The following is an 18,257-nucleotide window of genomic DNA, read 5'->3' as shown; positions in this document are numbered from 1 at the left end:
CACTCGCCCCAGCTGCCCACAGCCCAGCAGCTGCTTGGCTCGGAGGAGCCGCACGGGCCAGCTGTGAGCCGAGAGGACCCCAACCCGCCAGGTTCGCGCACCGCGCAGCCTCAGTCTGCCTAGCAACCAGTGACGTCTCACCCGCGCGGGGTTCAGTTTCCAGGACCTGGTGGCCTCAGGGACAGTTGTCACAGAACACGCTGGGTGGAAGACGCTCCAAGGACTGGGGACCAGGGGTGGGAAGGAGAGGGATGGCCGCTTGCCGAGCGGGGGCTGTGGGGTGGGCGGGCCCTCGACACCTGAGCGAGCTTACGGGTCTGAACTGCATAGCGAGGCCCTGTCTCAAAAAGAAAAAAGAAGAAAAACAGAGGTCGCCTGTAACCTGGTGACCGCAGCTCTCACTGACTCTCGGACTCGCGTCGCTCGACCCGACGAGGCCACCGATTTTCTCGACTCGCGCCCCAGTGGCGGGTAAAGGGGGCGCCGGACCTCTCGGGGAGCCCGGTGTCTTCCCCGGCACCTCTGACCCCGGAGCCTCGCTTTGACTCCAGGAATTTGGGAACCCAGGATGCGCCGAGACAGGGAGGGACAGGGTGGACCGGGGCTCGGGATCCCTTGGCCCCTCGTTCCGCTCGCAGCCCGCCGCCTCCAGTCCTCTCCGCCTCTCTAGCCGCCCTGGGGACAACGACCTCCCCAGCGGGGGCAGAGCTGAGGACTCCTCTGGGGCCACCTCCCGGGACTGCCCCGTTTGTCCCAGGGCTTCTGAGCTGCTCTTCAAGCAGGTTGTGGCTCCCGGATTCTCCGAGAGCCGAGGGGAGAGGAGCAGAGGCCGGGACAGGCTGAGCGCAAATCCTGCGATCGCGACCGGCCCCGAGGGGAAGCTGCAAGGCTGGCGCCCCCTGGCGGACACCGCCGCCGGCCGAGGCCGGGGAGCTCCGGAGGAGCGAGCATGCGCAGGGCGGGAGTCGGACAACCCCGGGCCGGGAGCCAGAGCGAAAGGGCTGCGAGACTCGCGGGGAGATTTGAGCAAATGATAAACTGGGCCAGGTTTATGGAGCGGCACTGGAATCCTAAGCGTCTAGCAAAAATTATAGTTGAGTGATGGAACACGCCTGTAATCCCAGCACTCTGGGAGGCTGAGGCAGGAGGATTCCAAGTTCGACTCCAGTCTGGGCAATTTAGCGACTGAGACCCTCTGTCAATTTTTTTGAAAGAGTCGGAGATGTAGCTCAGTGAGAAGGCCCTGGGTTCAGTGCCCAGTACCGAGTGTGCGTGCGTGCGTGCGTGTGTGTGTGTGTGTGTGTGTGTGTGTGTGTCGCTAGGACACCATATCCACGCCCACGATCTAAAGGAGAGGGTTTTGTTTTGTTTTGTTTTGTTTTTCACACAGTTATAGTCCATGGTTGGCAGGCTCCAAAGCGGGACAGCACGACAGAGGAAAAACTGCTCTCCGCGCTGCAGAGAGCGGAAAGGAGCTGGGGAGGAGACAAACTCCCAGGATCCGCCTCTTCCACCCAGGACCCGCCTCCCGGCCACAAGTCACCCACAGCCCTATAATCCGGTCCCTTCCAAACACGGGTCTGGGGCCACTTCCGATCTAACCCTAACAGAATGTGTGCACGCATAGGTGAAAAACAAATGCAAAGTTATGCAAAATTCAAACATTTCTCTCAGTGATTCATTACAAAGCAAGCGTCCCCAGCATCCTGGCCTCAACATGATAACATTGTCCAACTCCAGATGCCTTTCCTTGAGCCTCCTCTGCCCAAACTCCAATCCCTCCACCCTCAGGATTGGATCAGTGTGTAACACTAAGGGTCAAAACGTCTTTGCTTTCATTTTCAGTTCTGCCACCTGAGTATGCATGCCTTAAGCACTTTAATTCAGTTTTGCCTATTTTTTAATTTGAATATAAACAGAATCACGGTGCTGGGGATTTAGCTCAGTGGTATGCCTGATCCCCAGTGCCAAAAAAAAAAAGGGGCCAGGGATTTAGCTCAGTGGTTTCGCCACCTGCTGTGCAAGCGCAAGGACCCAAGTTTGATCCCTGGTACCAAAAAAAAAAAAGAAAAAAAAGAAAAAAAAAAAGTAAACAGAATCACATGTTATATATTCTTTTGTATGTAACTTCTTTCTCTCAGGGTTAAGGTTTTGAGATTCTTTCTTGGCCTTCAGGGTAGTTATTATTCATTTTTCTTTGGTGTGTAATATTCCTTGGTACTGATCACAAGACTGGTTATCCATGTTAGTGTGATGGACTTTGGGGTTGCTTCCTGTTTGAAAGTGTTTCAAACAATGCTGGGCAAATTTGTACACATATCTTTATTGCACTCATAGCTAAGAATGTAATTCCTAATCTTGGGCTGTGGGCCGTATCATCACCCTCAATAGAAATGCAGACCCATCTTTCAGAATAATTTTATCAGTTTTCATTCCCACCAGTGATGTGTGAGATCCCCATGATCCCTCATTCTGCAGATACTCATGTCTTGGCCTCAATGTGGTTCTAGTGCCCCTTCCCTGCTGATGAGAGAGCTGGAGAACCTTCCAGATGCCCCTGGCCACTGGGGACTCACTTTGCTGACAATCTCTTCTGGGTGCTTGAACATTTTCTACTAAGTTGCTTATATTTTTCTTATTGACTTGTAGTTCTTTTGTAGATTCTGGATAAGTGCTCTTTCAGCCATATGGTGAAATATTTTTTCTGCTTCACAGTGTTTTTTTTAACTTCCACATCATAAAAATATCCTCCCACATTAATTTCTAAAAGCTTTATGAATTTGCTTTTCATGTTTAAACCTATGATCCTTGTGGATTAACTTTTGTGTGATGTGAAAAAGGATTTAATTTCACCTTTTCCATATAAATAGACATTCTCCCACTGCTCTTTAATGCTGTCATTTCCACACAACTCAAGGCTGATGTGGAGCATCTCTTCATTTACATAGCACTTTAACTTCTCTTAATAATGGTTATGGGTTTGGGTGCCGAGGTCTTGTACTACTTCTGTTAGATTTATGGCTATGTACCTTTGTACTTATGTACCTAATTTATACCTATGTACCTAATGGCTAGGTATTTTCATGTTCTTATAATTGTTACTTTCAACTTTTTTCATTACCTGTTTATTCTTGCTGGTTTGTAAAAATGCTATAAGTTGTGCTTTATTAACTGTGTATCCAGAAGCTTGATAAATTTAGTAATCCTAATAATATATCTATGGATTTTTTTTTTTTTTTTTGTACCAAGGATTGAACTCAGGACCTTGTGCTTGCCAGGCAGGTGCTGTGCTGCTGAGCTACATCCCCAGTCCTATTTTTCATTTTTTTCCATACACAATCATGTCAATAAATAAAAGCAGATGTATTTCTTCTTTTCCAAACCGTCCCCTTATCTTATTGTGCTTGCTTGGACCTTGTACTAGTTGTTACCACCATAATGTTGCCTAGCAAGGTGCCTTAATGTCAGTAACTTAGCAGAGTGAGTTTCTGGAGTCTGTGGCTTGGTGTCTTTCATTTAATTGTTAAAATTAGCAGTCATCTTCCCCTTTTCAAATTGCATTTGCCCCATTCCCTCATCCTGCTTGCTGATACTCTTGATTATTACATTTGCAGCCTGTTGCTCTGCCCATTGATGTTCTTTTCTCCAGTTTTCATCATTTTGTTCCCAAACATCATTCTGGAGATTTTCTTCTAGTATATCTCTCAAGTTAATAATTATCCCTTTATCTGTGTATAATCTACTTTTTGATACTGAGAATTGAACCAGGACCTTCTCACTGAGCTGCATCCCCAGCCCTTTTTTATTTTGAGACAGGGTCTTGCTAAGACACTAAACTACACAGGCTGGGCTCAAACTGGTGATCCTCTTGCCTCTGCCTCCCAGGGTGCTGAGATTATAGAAGTGTGCCACCACGTCTGGCCTCATAGAGTGAACTTACACAAACCTAGATGAGTCATCCCCAAACCACCCTCTGACCCAGACACCCCCATCCATGAAAAAAAATTGCTTTCCATGAAACTGGTCCCTGATGACCAAAAAGTTAGAGACTGCTGCTTTAGTCTAGATATGATGAGTGCATCGACTGGTTTTCAAATGTGAAGTCAATCCACAGTCATGGGAGAGATCCAACTTGGTCATAGTCTGTAATTCTCACAGGGAAGGCCTTAGGCATGCAGGTCACCCTGGGATAACAGTAGTTTTAGAAAGATTTCTTTGTCTCTTTCCCTGATCACATAACAGCTTTTGGGGTCCCTCATTTGCTGGCTGATAACTGTTTGACAAATTCTGAGGCACAAATTATTCTACATTTGATCTCATTAGATTTGGGCTCCTTTAAAGGGGTAGTTTGTTTTGTTTTGCAGTGCTGGGAATAGAACCCAAGGCCTTTCCACTAAGCTACACAAACAACTTCCCCCACTCCCCACCTTGATACTTCTTATTCAGAGAGGGTTTCACTAGCTCACTCAACTTCCCAGGCTGGGTTTCAGCTTGCAATCCTCCTGCCTCAGCCTCCATGAGTGCTAGGATTATGGACATGTGCACTACCACACCTGGCTTAAAGGGATAGTGTTTTAGTTTTGGGGGAAGGAGGATAGAGTTTGAGATTTTTTTTTTTTTGATACTGGGGATTGAACTTAGGTCCTTGCACTTGTGCAGCAGGGAGTTTGAGATATTTTTTGACTCCAAGAGAGATCAGCCCTCTCCCTGATTCCCTCTGGGGTCCCACCTGGCCTGCGGTTTAGTTCTTATCTCTCATGAAGTTTCCAGCCCACTCAGCCTTGCTTACCACCAAAACCTCCAGGGCTTTGAACACTCCCACGTCTTCTATCAAATGAAATCAGTTCTTTTGGAGAGAAGGCTTGCAGAGGTGGGGCACAGTGGTTGCTTTTCTCTGGGCGCTTCCTTTAGGTGAAAGTTGATGGATGTTGTTCAGTCCTGCTCTCATCAGCTTGCCTCTCCTAGTGTGCAGCTTTATATTCAGAGACCAGCCAGGTAGCCAGGAGTGCTGCCACATGCCTGTAATCCTGGCACTCTGGAGGCTGAGGCAGGAGGATTACAGCAAGTTTGAGGCCAGGCTGGACTACATAGCGGGACCCTGTCACAAAACAAAAAAACATTTTTAAAAAATTTTATTTTTTTGGTACCGGGGATCGAACTCGGGATCTTGTGCTTGCAAGGCAGGCGGCGGAACCACTGAGCTAAATCTCTGCCCCTAAAAATTTTTTCAGACAGGATCTCACTAAGTTGTTCAAGTGGGACTTGCATTTGCGATCCTCCGACCTCAGCCTCCTTCGGTGCTGGGATTACAGGTGTGCACCACCGCGCCCATCTTTGAGTCTACGTATTTTAAGTGCTGAAGTGACTCTGGTGGACAGCCACATTGGAAGACTCTGGCCCAGAAGTCTGTGTATTAGTTGGGCCTAAAATTTCCAAGTTAGACCAGAAAAGAAAGGGAAGACGCTTTAGTGTCTCTGTGTTTGCTTGTCCCTGTCACTCAGCATCCATTATGTCGGACAGGGCCGATGTGAGGTGGATGCTCTGGTGTTGAAGACTGGCACCATTCTGGGTGGTCAGGGATCACGCCCTGGCAGTTATTTCATATTCTGACATAAATCTCTGCTTGTAAGATAAGAAAGAAACTGAGTCTCCCAGAAACGGAATGATGGCCCCAAGTCAACCACTCATGGGGAGAAAGGGCAAGATTTAAACTCTGGCCCACACTTGTCCAAAAGCCTTGTCAGGAAGTTTTACAGCCCTAGTGTCTGAGACGTGTTCCATGAAGTCTGCTGTCCTTGGTGACCCCAAGATTTCCTCAGGAGTTAGTGGGCCTGGAAGAAGAACGCCATAGTGTCCGTCCCTCAAAGAATTATCCGAGGTGAGACATTAGGAGGCCTCTGAGACACCCCACTGAAGAGTTCCTGACCTGGAACCTCCAGAACAAGGAGATTTGGGCCATAAAGACCACGAACTGCCTAAGTGAGGCTAAAAAAATGGAGAACATCTTGGTCCAGTTGTTTGTCTCTGTTGGGCTTGGCAACCTGTGGCGTCTCCCTTACCTGTGTCACCAGAATGGAGGAGGTAAGGGCAGGGCCTGGGTGCTGGGGGAAGGAGCAGCCTGGACATCAGGTCCTGGGGAGAAGGGGGCTGGGCTGGGCCTGAGGCCTCCAAGAGGCCGGAAGGGAAGGCAGGCCTGGCTGTCTCCTCACGTGGCTTCATCCTGACCTGCATCCTCCTCCTGCTGCTCTTCTGAACTCTGTGTACCTGGAAATGATCTTAGGGCAGCAGCTGCGGCTGCAGGCCGACAACATCCAGGTCTGGAAGCAGCTCTTCCCCTGACTGGGTGGCATGGGCTATGCCAGCTGCTGGTAAAGAGGTGCCCCAGCTCACTCTAGTGGTCTTCAGGCTCTCAGACCCACCGCATCCACCTCCAGGTGGGCATGCTGGTGAGCGCATGTAAAGCGCCTGTGTCTCCTGGAGCCCTCTTCTAGCTGGGCAGCTCTTTTAAGCTACCCCTGCCCTGGGAGCACTGCCCCCTGGTGAAGAACATCTGGGTCACTGGTGAGGAGAGGGGGAGGGGCATCAGGGCACCAAGGGGCCCTTGCCAGGGAGCGAGAGGTGGGCCGAGTGCCTGGGTGCCCCAGATTTCTCGTGCCTCCAGACTGTGCCCCACCAGTATTTCCCGCACCGCACCACATGCCAAGCCTTGGGCCACACTGAGGAAGGGATCACCAGCCTCGGCCGAGCAGCTTCTCAACCTGGGTTGTCCTCTTCTTCAACTTGTTCTTAGAGATTTTGATTTCAGTGCTGGTAAACTGCCCTGCCCTGTGGCTCCCAAGACCTGCAGGCTTCCTGCCCTGACACCATCCACTTCCTTCCTGTCGGCTGCTCTTCCTTCCTGTTGGTGGCTGTTCCTTCCTGCTGGCAGCTCTTCTCCAATACTCACTACTCTCCCACCCACCCAGAGGGCAAGCTTGGGTATGGCCACCAGGGTCTCCAGCAGGGGTCCTGAGGAGGAGGCCACTGCCCGGAAGCTGTGTCTACCACTCTTGTCTCAAAGATCTGTGCTCCATGGACGGCATGAAGGGGCACCTCCTATCCATCCTGCTACCTCTTTACACACCATCCTCAAGCCAACATCACTGCTCATGGAGACCTGGAAGCACTGTAGTAGTCACTTTGCTGTCACTGGGACAAAATAACCAACACCCACAACTTAAAGAAGAAGAGGTTGATTTTGGCTCATGTTTCAAGGGGACTCAGTTCATGGTTAGCTGGCTCCTAGGTAGAAACAGAGTGGTGGAAGGGGCTGGCAGAGGAAAGCTGCTCACCTCATGGCAGCCAGGAAGCAGAGGGAGCAGTGAGGACCTGGGGGCAAAAACACCCCCTCAGGTCACACCCCACAGACCCACCTCCAACAAGACCCCACCTCCTATCCATACATTCAGCTATGACCCCATCAGTGGATGAATCCACTCATGATACAGTGGCCCCTGAGCCAAGCACCTCCCCCACAGGAGACTGGGGAGCCATTTTGGATCTAACCCATGACAGCCGCCTTTCAGATCAGACGCCAGCCTCCCTCTGAGCTCTGCCACCTCGGCCTTCCTGTGCTTTGACAGCCTGTGTGAACCCATAAAGGAGCTGATTGCCACCAATACCTTTCCATTTTCCCATTTAGAGTATTTTGTCAATGCACCTACTTCAACCCACTTTCCTGGCTCCTGAGTCATATTCTCCTTACACTGGAAATTAATTTCAGTGCATTTGTGAGATCATTTTGCTTAACTCTACCTTTATCAATTGGTCCTGGATCCATGCAGAAGTCAGCTTCACCTCACCACCTCTTCACAGCCCCCAAAATAAACCACTCCTGTAAAAAGAGTTTAGTGAAGGCTTAGTGGCACCCCTGGAAAACGGGGATATCTTACCAACTAGGGCAAAACCCTTCAAAATCCGTACTAATTATGTGGATTCTCCATTTCTTTTCCTGTCCCTTCACCTATGGAGATTTTCTAAAAAGTCTTTGCCCCCACAGGTCCTCTTGCCTTTCCCAGTCATGTCCCTAAGCTCACATTTGAGCCGTTAATCCAGGGCCAGAGAAGTAACAGTGTCTGACTTCTCCTAGCTTTAGTCCCCTGCTGACATTGGCCTCTGCCTTCCCTCCTCCCCACCTTTCCTCAGTGCTGGTCTCCATCCTGATCCACCTGTCCAGATACTGATTTCCTGGCTGCCCGTACTCTACATTCTCCTCCTCTTCCTGTTTGTCCGACGACTCTTCCTAAAGGCCCATTTACTAGCCTCAGTTATCTGGTGACTATAGAGGTGAGACCAGGGACTCCAACTCTTCTTCCTCCTTCCACTCCTAAGACTTTCACTGAATCTCCTTGCCCCCCATTTCCCTTCCCTCTGTCCCCAGCCTGCCTCTCTGCCAACTCACTGGCACTCCCACCCCCTGAGCCTTCTCCCAAACGCTTCTTACCCACCCCTGTTCCACAGTTCTCTATGGCGGCAGGCAGAAGGCCGTGTGCTCTATTCCCTGGGCCTAGGCATGGGCACCATCATCACCTTCTCCTACAATAGCGGAGGGGACAACTATGTCAAGATGGCCTCCTCTGTGGCCCTGCTCAACCTAGTGACCTCAGCGCTGACCACATCCATCATCTTTCTAGTGCTGGGGTTCTGGGCCACCACCAGTGACCACAGCTGTGTGAAGAAGTGAGTTTCCCCCTCTGTCCACCTTAGCACTGTGAACTTCAAGCTCAAGAACTCTCCACTGAGAGTAATAATTTCACATTTATTCTCAGAAAAACAACCAGGAAGGGAAAACTGATATCTTCTGCTTCATAGACAAGAAAAATAGCCTCAGAAGGCCAGGGATTTAGCTCAGTGGTTCTGGTGCCGGCCTCGCAAGCGAAAGGTCCCAAGTTCGGTCCCTGGTACCAAAAAAGAAAAAGAAAAATAGCCTCAGAGATCTGACTGTCCCAGGGTTTCCCTAATTGCAGATGGAAATCAATTATTTAACTCACAAAGCAGAGGCCATCACCGCATTCTGAGCCCTGGGCAGTGGTTATTGCCCTAGGATGCATATTTGAATCATGTGAGAAGACTCAGAGAACATTTGTGTCTGAGATATATCCACACCCTGAGATTCTGATTTATTTGGTCTTGGATGTAACCAGGCATTGGGAGGTTTATTTTTTGGTACCGGGGATCGAACTCAGGACCTCACACTTACAAGGCAGGCGGCGGAACCACTGAGCTAAATCCCCAGCCCAGGCATTGGGATTTTTAATAGCTCCAGTTGGAATTTTCCTCCACAGTGGGATTTTTCTTAAGATAAAGGATGCAAAAGTCCATGTTCCCATAGTGGTAGGAATTTTATTTTTTATTTTGGTACTGGGGATCCAACTCAGGACTTTGCACTTTCGAGGCAGGCATGGCACCACTGAGCTAAATCCCTGGCCTTTGTGTTGTTTTTTGAGTCAGGGTCTCGCTATGTAGCCCAGGCTGGCCTCAAACTCACAGCAATCCTCCTGCCTCCTGCCTCAGCCTCCAGAGTGCTGGAATTACAGGCTACCAAACCCAGCAGGAATTTTTTGACAGAGAAAAAAAAAATCATACTTTCCTATAAAGTTAGTCAAGAGGAATGGACACAGAGCTTTAACGAGCCAAATCCTAGGGTGAGGGCCTGACGTGGGTGATGTGGGCTTGCACCGGCCTCCACAGACGCACAGAATTTGCACAGAGGAGAAGAAAGCATCCGAGCAGTATGGGCTGCCAGTAGGTATCAGAATCTTGAGAAGCTCCCCGTGCACAGTGGATTGATGGATCCACCAATTCTCCTCACACTATTCCTAGGAATTGTGCTGAGGAAGTGGCAGGGGCTGCCACAGATACAAGGCTTGAGTTTTCTGTTCCTCAGACCCACGGGTCCCACTGGAGCTGATCACAGGATAAGTCAAAGGTGTCTAAAGCCACATCCAACCAACACAAATAATGACCAATATCCTGGGAGTTAGTGCCTGATGGGAGATGCAGAAATTTGGGAACTTAACTCAGCAGTGCTGTGAGCTCTCTACAATCCCATTTGCAGATAGAGGAAACTGAATTACAAGTGCCACTCAGGTGTAGCTGAACTCTTAGAAAAACCTAATAACTGACCCTCATTCTGGATGACTTTGAGGAAAAAAGGCTTGGATTCATTGAGACTAAACAAAATATGCAAGATATGTGCCTTTCTCCTTTGTTGTTTGACATACAATCTCCACCATAAAATTAAAAATCATGAGATATTAAAAATCCAGGGCCAGGGATTTAACTCAGTGGTTCTGCCACTTGCCTTGTAAGCGCAAAGACCCAAGTTCGATCCCTGGAACAAACAAACAAAAAAATCACACAAAAATCCAGAAAAATATAAACCATGGCCAAGAGAAAAAAAAAAGACCCAGATATTAGAATGAGCAGACAAGAACTTTAAAACCACCATTATGAATATGTTATGGAATTTAGAAGGAAAGATGAATAAAATGTGTGGAAAGATATCGAGACTTCAGGAAAGAACCCTTGGAATTTCTAGAACTATTTGCTGCCTGCTGCGCAAGTGCAAGGGCCCAATTTGATCCCCGGTACCAAAAAAAAAAAGGAATTTCTAGAACTAAAAATGTAAATTAAATGAAAGTTACACTGATTGAATTTGATATGGATTGGAAGCAGTAGAAGAAGGGATCAATAAACTTGAAGACAGTGAGATAGAAGTTATACAACATGAAGCTCACAGAGAGAGAAAAACTGAACATGGCTTCAACAACATATCCATAAGAGCAAAATATATATAATTGAGTTTAAGAAGAAGAGAAGAGGGAATTGGTGCAAAAAATTTAAATATTGGGAAAATATTTTTCAAATTTCATTAAAAACATCAGTCCATAGATACCAGAAGCTCAGAATAGCCCAAGCTGGGTAAATACAAAGACGAGCACAAGTTGGCATATCATAGTCAAATTTCTGAAAGTTAAATATAAATAGAACATTTCTAAAGTAATTAAAATAGTAAAGAGTACATTGCATACAATGATTCTGTGATAAAAATTATGGCTAACTTCTCCTCAGAAACAATGTAAGTCCGAGTAAAATGGAACAAAATATTGTAGAATTCTGAAAGGAAGGCACTGTCAATCAAGTTCCATATTCAGCAAAAATAGCCTTCAGAAGTGAAAGGGAAATAAAAGTATTTTCAGATAAAGATGAGATAATTCATCACAACAAAATCAGTTCCCAGGGATACTAGAAATTCTTGAGGCTGGAGGGAAATACTAAATTAATACTTAATTTAATGCTTATTTAGATGTCATTAAAGTTTACCACTGAAGAAGTCATTTCACATACTTAACTTGTTCTGAACATACTTAAAAGTCTCCCAGTAACTGAATAACCTACATTCTTTAAACTTAAAATTAAATATTCAGTGCCTCAGTCACATTAGCCACATTTCAGTACACATAACCACATCTTGTTCATGGCCACTGTACCAGACAGCATAAGGAATATAGTAATCACAAAAAAATAAAACAAAGAGACACACCTAAAAAGTGAGGAGAGAAGATAAAATGGAGACCAAAAAACATTTGACAGATACCCAAGAAAAGAAAGGAGGGAAAAGGAATAGATGAGACAAAGAAAGCAAACAGGAGGGCAGACAGCCATATCAGTAATTACATTAAATAAATGTCCCCCTTAAAAAGGAGGGAGCAGTTGAAGACTACATAAATTCAAAAAATCACATCTTATTTACAAGAGACTTTCTTTGTCAAGTGACAAATAGGTCTAAAGTCAAAGAATGGAAAAAAACATAACACACAAACAATCATAAGAAAGCTAATGTTGGGCCAGGAATTTAGCTCAGTGGTTCTGCCGCCTGCCCTGAGAATGCAAGGACCCGAGTTTGATCCCCGGTACCAAAAAACAAAAAAACTAAAACAAAATAAATAAATAAAATAAAATTAAATTAAATTTAAAAAAAAGAAAGCTAATGTTGGGGCCAGGGATTTAGCTCAGTGGTTCCAGTGCCTGCCTCACAAGCACAAGGTCCCAAGTTCGATCCCTGGTACCCCCAAAATTAAAATAAATAAATAAATAAATAATAAATAAAAAGAAAGCTAATGTGCCTAGATTAAGGTCAAAGTCAAGTAATAGAACCAGAGATGAAGACAGGCATTTCAAAATGATGAAAAGATCAATTCAGTAGGAAGTCTGAATTATCTAAATGTTTTTGTACCTGATAACAGAGTTTGAAGATCAACAGGAGCTGGGCGTGGTGGCAAACACCTGTAACCCCAGCACTCTAGGAGGCTGGAATGGGAGGATTGAAAGTTTAAACCCAATTTAGTGATTTAAGAAGACTCTGTCTTAAAAATAAAAAGGGGCTGGAGATGTGGCTCAGTGCAAAGCCTCTGGGTTCAATCCCCAGTATCACACACACACACACGCACACACACTTGATGGGGCTATGGATAGTTCAGTGGTAGAGCACACACTTAGCATGCCTGAGGCCCTGGATCCAGTCTCCAGCACAAGAAGAAGGAGGAGGGAAAGAGCAAGAGGAACAGAAAGAAAAAGAAGAAATTTTTCAGAACTGAAGAATCAGATAATTCCATACTCATAGAGACTCCACTAGAGATCTCAAACACTTCCTGCTCAGTAGTGATATGAAAGAAAGAAAATAAAATTTTTTAAAAATCACTATAGCCAAGCACTTGTAATCCAGCACTTGGGAGGCTGAGGCATGAGGACCCTGAGTTCAAGGCCAGCCTGGGCTTCAGAGAGAGTTTCAAGCCAGGCTGGAACGTGTAGCAAGGGCCTGTGTCCAAAACAAGCCACTAGAGATCCTGCCAACTTCAAAAGAATAGTAAGTAGTATGATCAAAGGTATAAAAATAAATCCAACAATTTAAAGGAAATAGACAAACTTCTTGAAAGGTACAAATTATCCAGACCAACACAAGAGGAAATAAAAAATCTAAATAGCATCATTCCTGAGTTTAAAACTTAAATGAATAATTTAAAATCTTTCACAAAGGAAACCCTTGGGCTTCACAACTTCACGGGAATTGGTCCAGGAAGACAGAACCCAATGACTCTTCCAGCTGCTAAAAGAGGGGAAATACTTCTCAGCTGTCTTTTTGAAGCCAGAATAACCCTGATACTCAGGCACCTACAGGGCATTCTAAGAAAAGAAAATTACACAGCAACACACAGATGAAAAACAATTATTAGCAAAGCATGAGCTGTGTACATTATGAGCAGGTGAGTTTGTCCAGAAATTAACCAGTTCATCTAATTTACTGCATTAACACATAAGAACCATTTGACAAAATTTGACCCCTATTTATAAGAATTAAAGGTCTTAACAAACTAGAAATATGTATAACAGAATTCCTCCATTTGCTCAGAATCTTTCTCTTTTTTTGGTACCAGGGATCAAACTTGAGACCCTGTGCCTGCAAGGCAGGAGACAGAACCACTGAGCTAAATCCCTGGCCCCCCTTTTTTTTTTAATCCAGCACAGAGCCTTTATTTTACATATTATTTCCAAAGAGGACATTGTTTAAGTGAGCAGCCAACAGAATTCGTTAAGAGAAAGTGACAGCAAAGGTAACTGGCTCAGGTCCCTCTGTGTACACCATGTACACTGCGTGTCTGAGCACCTCGCGTCTGGCTTAAGTGACGGGAAGGCAGTATAGATTGTGCAAACAAGAAATCTGCTCTGTGATCAGGAATGGCTACTACATGCGTCACACAAAATGCACAACCTGAGATGTTTCAATCTGCAAACGAAGTCTCCTCAAGCAAAGATGCACGAGAACGTTATGAACACATACAGAGCAACTTGGGCGGAGAAGCAAGTAACGCCGTGGGGCAGTGAGGTTGGCACACTGACCAAGAGCCTCGACAGGAGGAGCCGTCCCAGTGGAGAGCAGGCTGTAAGTGTGAGCCGCAGCCGCCTCCAGCCACCTCGAGTGCCTTCCTGCCTTCATTCTAAGTTGAGCAGCTCCACGTCACAGATGAGGGTGGCATTGGGAGGGATGACACCGGGGTGGCCCGGGGCTCCAGAGGCCACATCAGGGGTGCAGGTCAGCTTCGCCCTCTGCCCCAAGCTCATCTGGGCTGCACCCTCTTCAAATCCTTTGATGATTTCCTGTTTGCCAATTCTGAACTTGAAAGGTTTGTTTCTCTCTCTGGAAGAATCGAATTTCTTCCCTTTTTGGAGCATTTCTGTGTAGTGCAGCACGCACATCTGCCCTTCTTGGGGAATGTCCTTCCTCTCCCGGGGAGACGGTCTCCATCTCCACACCCATCGCAGTCCATGGGCCCCGCCTCCGGGGTCCCCCGTGGCTGCCCAACCCGGCTCTGCTCCCTGTTTTTGTTTTTGTTTTTTTTGAGGCAGGGTCTCCCTTTGTAGTTCAGGCTGGCCCTGAACTCACTATGTAGCCCAGGCTGGCCTCGAACTCACAGTGATCCTCCTGCCTCAGCCTCCCAAGTGCTGAGATTACAGGCGTGCACCACCATGCCTGGCTAAAATCTTTCTATCTTGACACTATTGGAAGTGTATCCAGATCACTGGGAAAACTTGGTGATCCTGCTGCCTCAGCCTCCCTAAATGCTGGGATTATAGGCATGTGCCACCATGCCTGGCAAGTTTTCAATTTTGTAAAGCTTGGTGGCAGGCATGGTGGCACACACCTGTAATCCCACCACTCAGGAGGCTGAAGCAGGGAGATCTCCATGAGTCTGAGACCAGCCTGAGCTACATAGTGAGTTCAAGGCTAGCCTGAACGACATAGCATGATCTTGTCTCAAAAATTTTTTTAAATCTAAATTTCAATAGCCATATGCATCTAATGAATGTCCTATTGAACAGTGTGCTGAAAGGTTTGGTTCCTTTTTTTTTTCTTTTGGTACAGAGGACCGAACTCCGGACCTTGCGCTTGCGAGGCAGGTGGCGGCACCACTGAGCTAAATCCTCGGCCCAGCTAAGGTTTGGTTCCTAATGAGAGAGAAGCTGTCCCAGGCCCCGCTAGCTTCTGGTGGTCTCCAGCAATCTGCAACATTCCTTGGCTTTGTACAAGTGTCACCTCACTCTCTGCCCTCATCTTCGCATGACACCCCCCTGAAACGTGCGTGTGTGTCCACACATCCCCTCCTGTGAGGACCCCAGCCGTGCTGGAGGAAGGCCCTCGCGCTCTTCGATGGCCTCATCTGAATTAACTACACATGCAGGGACCCTAGGCCATATTTTCAAGGTACTGGGAGTTAGGACTTCAACACAGAAACTGTGGGGGACATAATTTACCTCAAAACACTGAGAAATACTACCTCCAGAAAACAAAATCTGCCAGCATGGTGGTGCAGGCCTGTAATCCTAGCACTCTGGGAGGCTGAACCAGGGGCATCACAAGTTCAAGACCAGTCGGGCAGTTTAGTGCCTTTGTGAGCCCTGTCTCAAAATAAAAAACTGAAAAAAGAACTGGGGATGTAGCTCAGTACAAAGGCCCTGGATTTAATCCCCAGTGTTTCGAAAAAGAAAAAAAAAAGTAGGAAATATAAAATTCTCTGAGTGTTAGGTGGGCTCTGTTAGGTGGACGTTCCCCGGTCTCCCTTGATGGCCCTCCGGTCACTGTCCAGGTGGCCCTCATTCCTCAGCAGCAACTCACTTTGCCCCTCGCCTCAGTTTCCCTGGTGTGCAGATGGCAGAGAAGCCAGCCTGTTCCCCATCACTCCTCTTTCCCTCTGCTTCCCCTTCAGGGCAGTCTCGAATATGAAAAGGCTGATATCCAATGGGGTGCTGCCTCAGGAGGTCCAGCCCCCCAAAAGCATCCTACACATGCCCCCCAGGACTACCTGGACTGGATCAGCAGCCTCCCCAAGAAACTCCAGGGCGAGGTCATCCACTTTTCCCCTCCCCGCAGCCTCCTGGAGCAGAAGGAAGAGGTGTGTTTGGGGGAGAAGGAGGGTGCTCCCCAGAGGCTCCAGAGAATGATGGGAAATGTGTTTCCCAGCAGCCTCGTGGTCCACCTAAGCATCCCCTCGAGCAGGTAAGAGTCCTAATCATGGCCACTATTTCTATGTGCCAGAGCCTTTGACAAGTTCAACTCCAGGGTCCCTATTTTTTAGCAGAGGAAACTGAGGCCCTAGTAGGTAAACCTCACTCAGCTAACAAGAGCAAGGAGGGAAAATGTTACCATTCCTCCCCACCCCACCCCCCACACAACCTAGTGCCTCTGCCTCTGCCCCAGGCAGGCATTAATAATCAATCACTGCACCATCCCCCAATTCACTCCTCAGAACTCCCTCACCCGCAGTTCATGCAGGGCCCTGGCCTGGCATACGCAGCCTTCTCCCAAGCTGTCTCACTGTTCCCTGATTCGTCCTTCTGGGCCATCAGTTTCTTCCTGGCTATGCTCATCACTGGACTAGGCACCTTGATAAGAATCTTGGAGGATGTTGTCCCTTCCCTCCAAACCTCCATCTCGCTCTTCATCAGCCACCCCAGGCTGGTCCCTGGTATGGTGGATTCCCGCCCCATTAGAAACCCTGCCCTGCTGCCCCTGCACCCTGCTCCCCAGCTTGCCCCACATTTTCAGGATTGCCTTTGACCCCCACCCCGGCCCTCCTCAAAGACCTCAGCGTAGCCACCCTTGCCTCTGCCGTAGTGCCCGTGTGCCTGGGAGGCTTTCTGGGCAGCCTCATCTTCACGTCAGCCTGGCAGCTAGGTCCTCTCTTTGTTCGATGACACTTGGCCCCTCTGACCCTCATCATCATCGTGACATTCCAGAGCGGGGCTCTGCCCTGGACCTATGGAGCCAGCAGGGGATGTCTAAGCCCCAGGGCTGCCCACAGTGGGAAGGGGTCCTTGTGAGCTCAGGTGGTGCAGACCCAGTGAGTGAGGAGAGCCCCCTGGGGGACCCTAAGGGAGGGGCACTAGTGAGAAAACCAAGGGCTGCAAAGCCCACCCTTGCCCGGCCCACACCCCAGAGCTCCCTGACTGCCACTGGCCCAGGTTTGAGCAGGAGATATTTAGCCAACAGGTCGGCTTGCTGCAGCCCTCTTGTACCTTCCTTGTCGTTTCGTGACACTGCCCAGGCTCCTGGCCCTCCTCACTGTGTGCCTCCTGCATCTCCATTTCCGGCCGGCCGCCTACTACTTCCCCTGGAATAGCAGGGTGCTGAGGACCCCAGCCCACTCTGGAGGCTGGATCAGCTCTTCCACTGGACAGGTCTCCGGGTCTGGGCTCCCTCCTGCCTCAGGGACCCTTTACCCAGCTTCCCAGCCCGGGAAGTTCCCATTCCAGCAGCACATGGACTGAAACCCCGAACTCGTCTCTCTGCCCCCAGAGCCAGGATGTCAGGCAGCCAGGTCACCCTGGGCTGGGATGCCTGCCTCCCCATCCTCACCCCTCTGCCAATCCCAGCCTACCCGCTTCACCACTGGTGGCACTTGGAGAAGAGAAGGCCCACAGTGGTCTCCAAGGCCAGAGAGCAGCGTAGGCAGCCCATGAGGAAACTAACCTCAGTTCCCAGCCCAAAGCCAGGAAGACCTGGCTGCAGGGCTCGGCCTGCCCTGGCTCCGGCTGGCGCCTGTCCCTGAGGCGGGATAGCAAGAGCTCTTCCCCGTTCACCCTGCTGCAGATGAGCTACAGGCTCTCCATGAGCATCACCCCTCACAGCAGATGAGCTCCAGCTCTTTATCCGAGGACATCAGTGACAGCCACGAGAAGACAGAAGAAAAGCTGCCCAATAACTCTCGGAGGCAGCCAGCACCACCAGCTGTGTTCCAAGGCAGCAAGTCTGTCTGCTACCCGGCAGCCATGGTGCCCGCCTTGCTCTGCCGGAAGGAGGGGCAGGGTCCTCACCGCCGTGACATCACCGGCACCCCTAACTATCCCCATGGTGTCCCTAACTGCCTCACAGTGACCTAGCTGGAAATAGCACTGTGTAGAATCTTTTCACTTTTCATTTCCCCACCAGGTTCAGCGCTCCTTGACCCTCCTTCCTCCTGCTCCTGCCTTCTCCATCTCACCCCGGCTCTGCCCAGCCTCCTCCTCGCCCCTGCACCAGCAGGCCAAGCCTCCTCCCTGGCCGCCCAGCCTCCCCTCCCAGCCCTGTCCCTTCCCTGCTCCGGGGCCTCCCATGGGCCCCAGGACGGAGCCCAGCCTCTCCACGGTGACCCTGCCAGGTCTGGCCGGCTTCTCCCCACCAT

General features: G+C 48.8%; 2 pseudogenes; one reads left to right on the top strand and one right to left on the bottom strand.

Annotated features, from left to right (window-relative positions):
• The first annotated feature begins 5,509 nt into the window (after window positions 1-5,509).
• On the top strand, window positions 5,510-17,954 carry LOC147821372 (sodium-dependent neutral amino acid transporter SLC6A17-like; annotated as a pseudogene).
• On the bottom strand, window positions 13,625-14,286 carry LOC147821373 (peptidyl-prolyl cis-trans isomerase FKBP1B pseudogene; annotated as a pseudogene).
• Window positions 17,955-18,257: the final 303 nt, after the last annotated feature.

The sequence above is a fragment of the Heterocephalus glaber genome, unplaced genomic scaffold, assembly GCF_053883595.1.
Source record: "Heterocephalus glaber isolate CG9 unplaced genomic scaffold, H.glaber_assembly_v1.0 deba00001744, whole genome shotgun sequence".
Lineage (NCBI taxonomy): Eukaryota > Metazoa > Chordata > Mammalia > Rodentia > Bathyergidae > Heterocephalus > Heterocephalus glaber.
The sequence above is the reverse complement of the archived record's forward strand: the minus strand, read 5'-3'. Positions and strand labels throughout refer to the sequence as shown.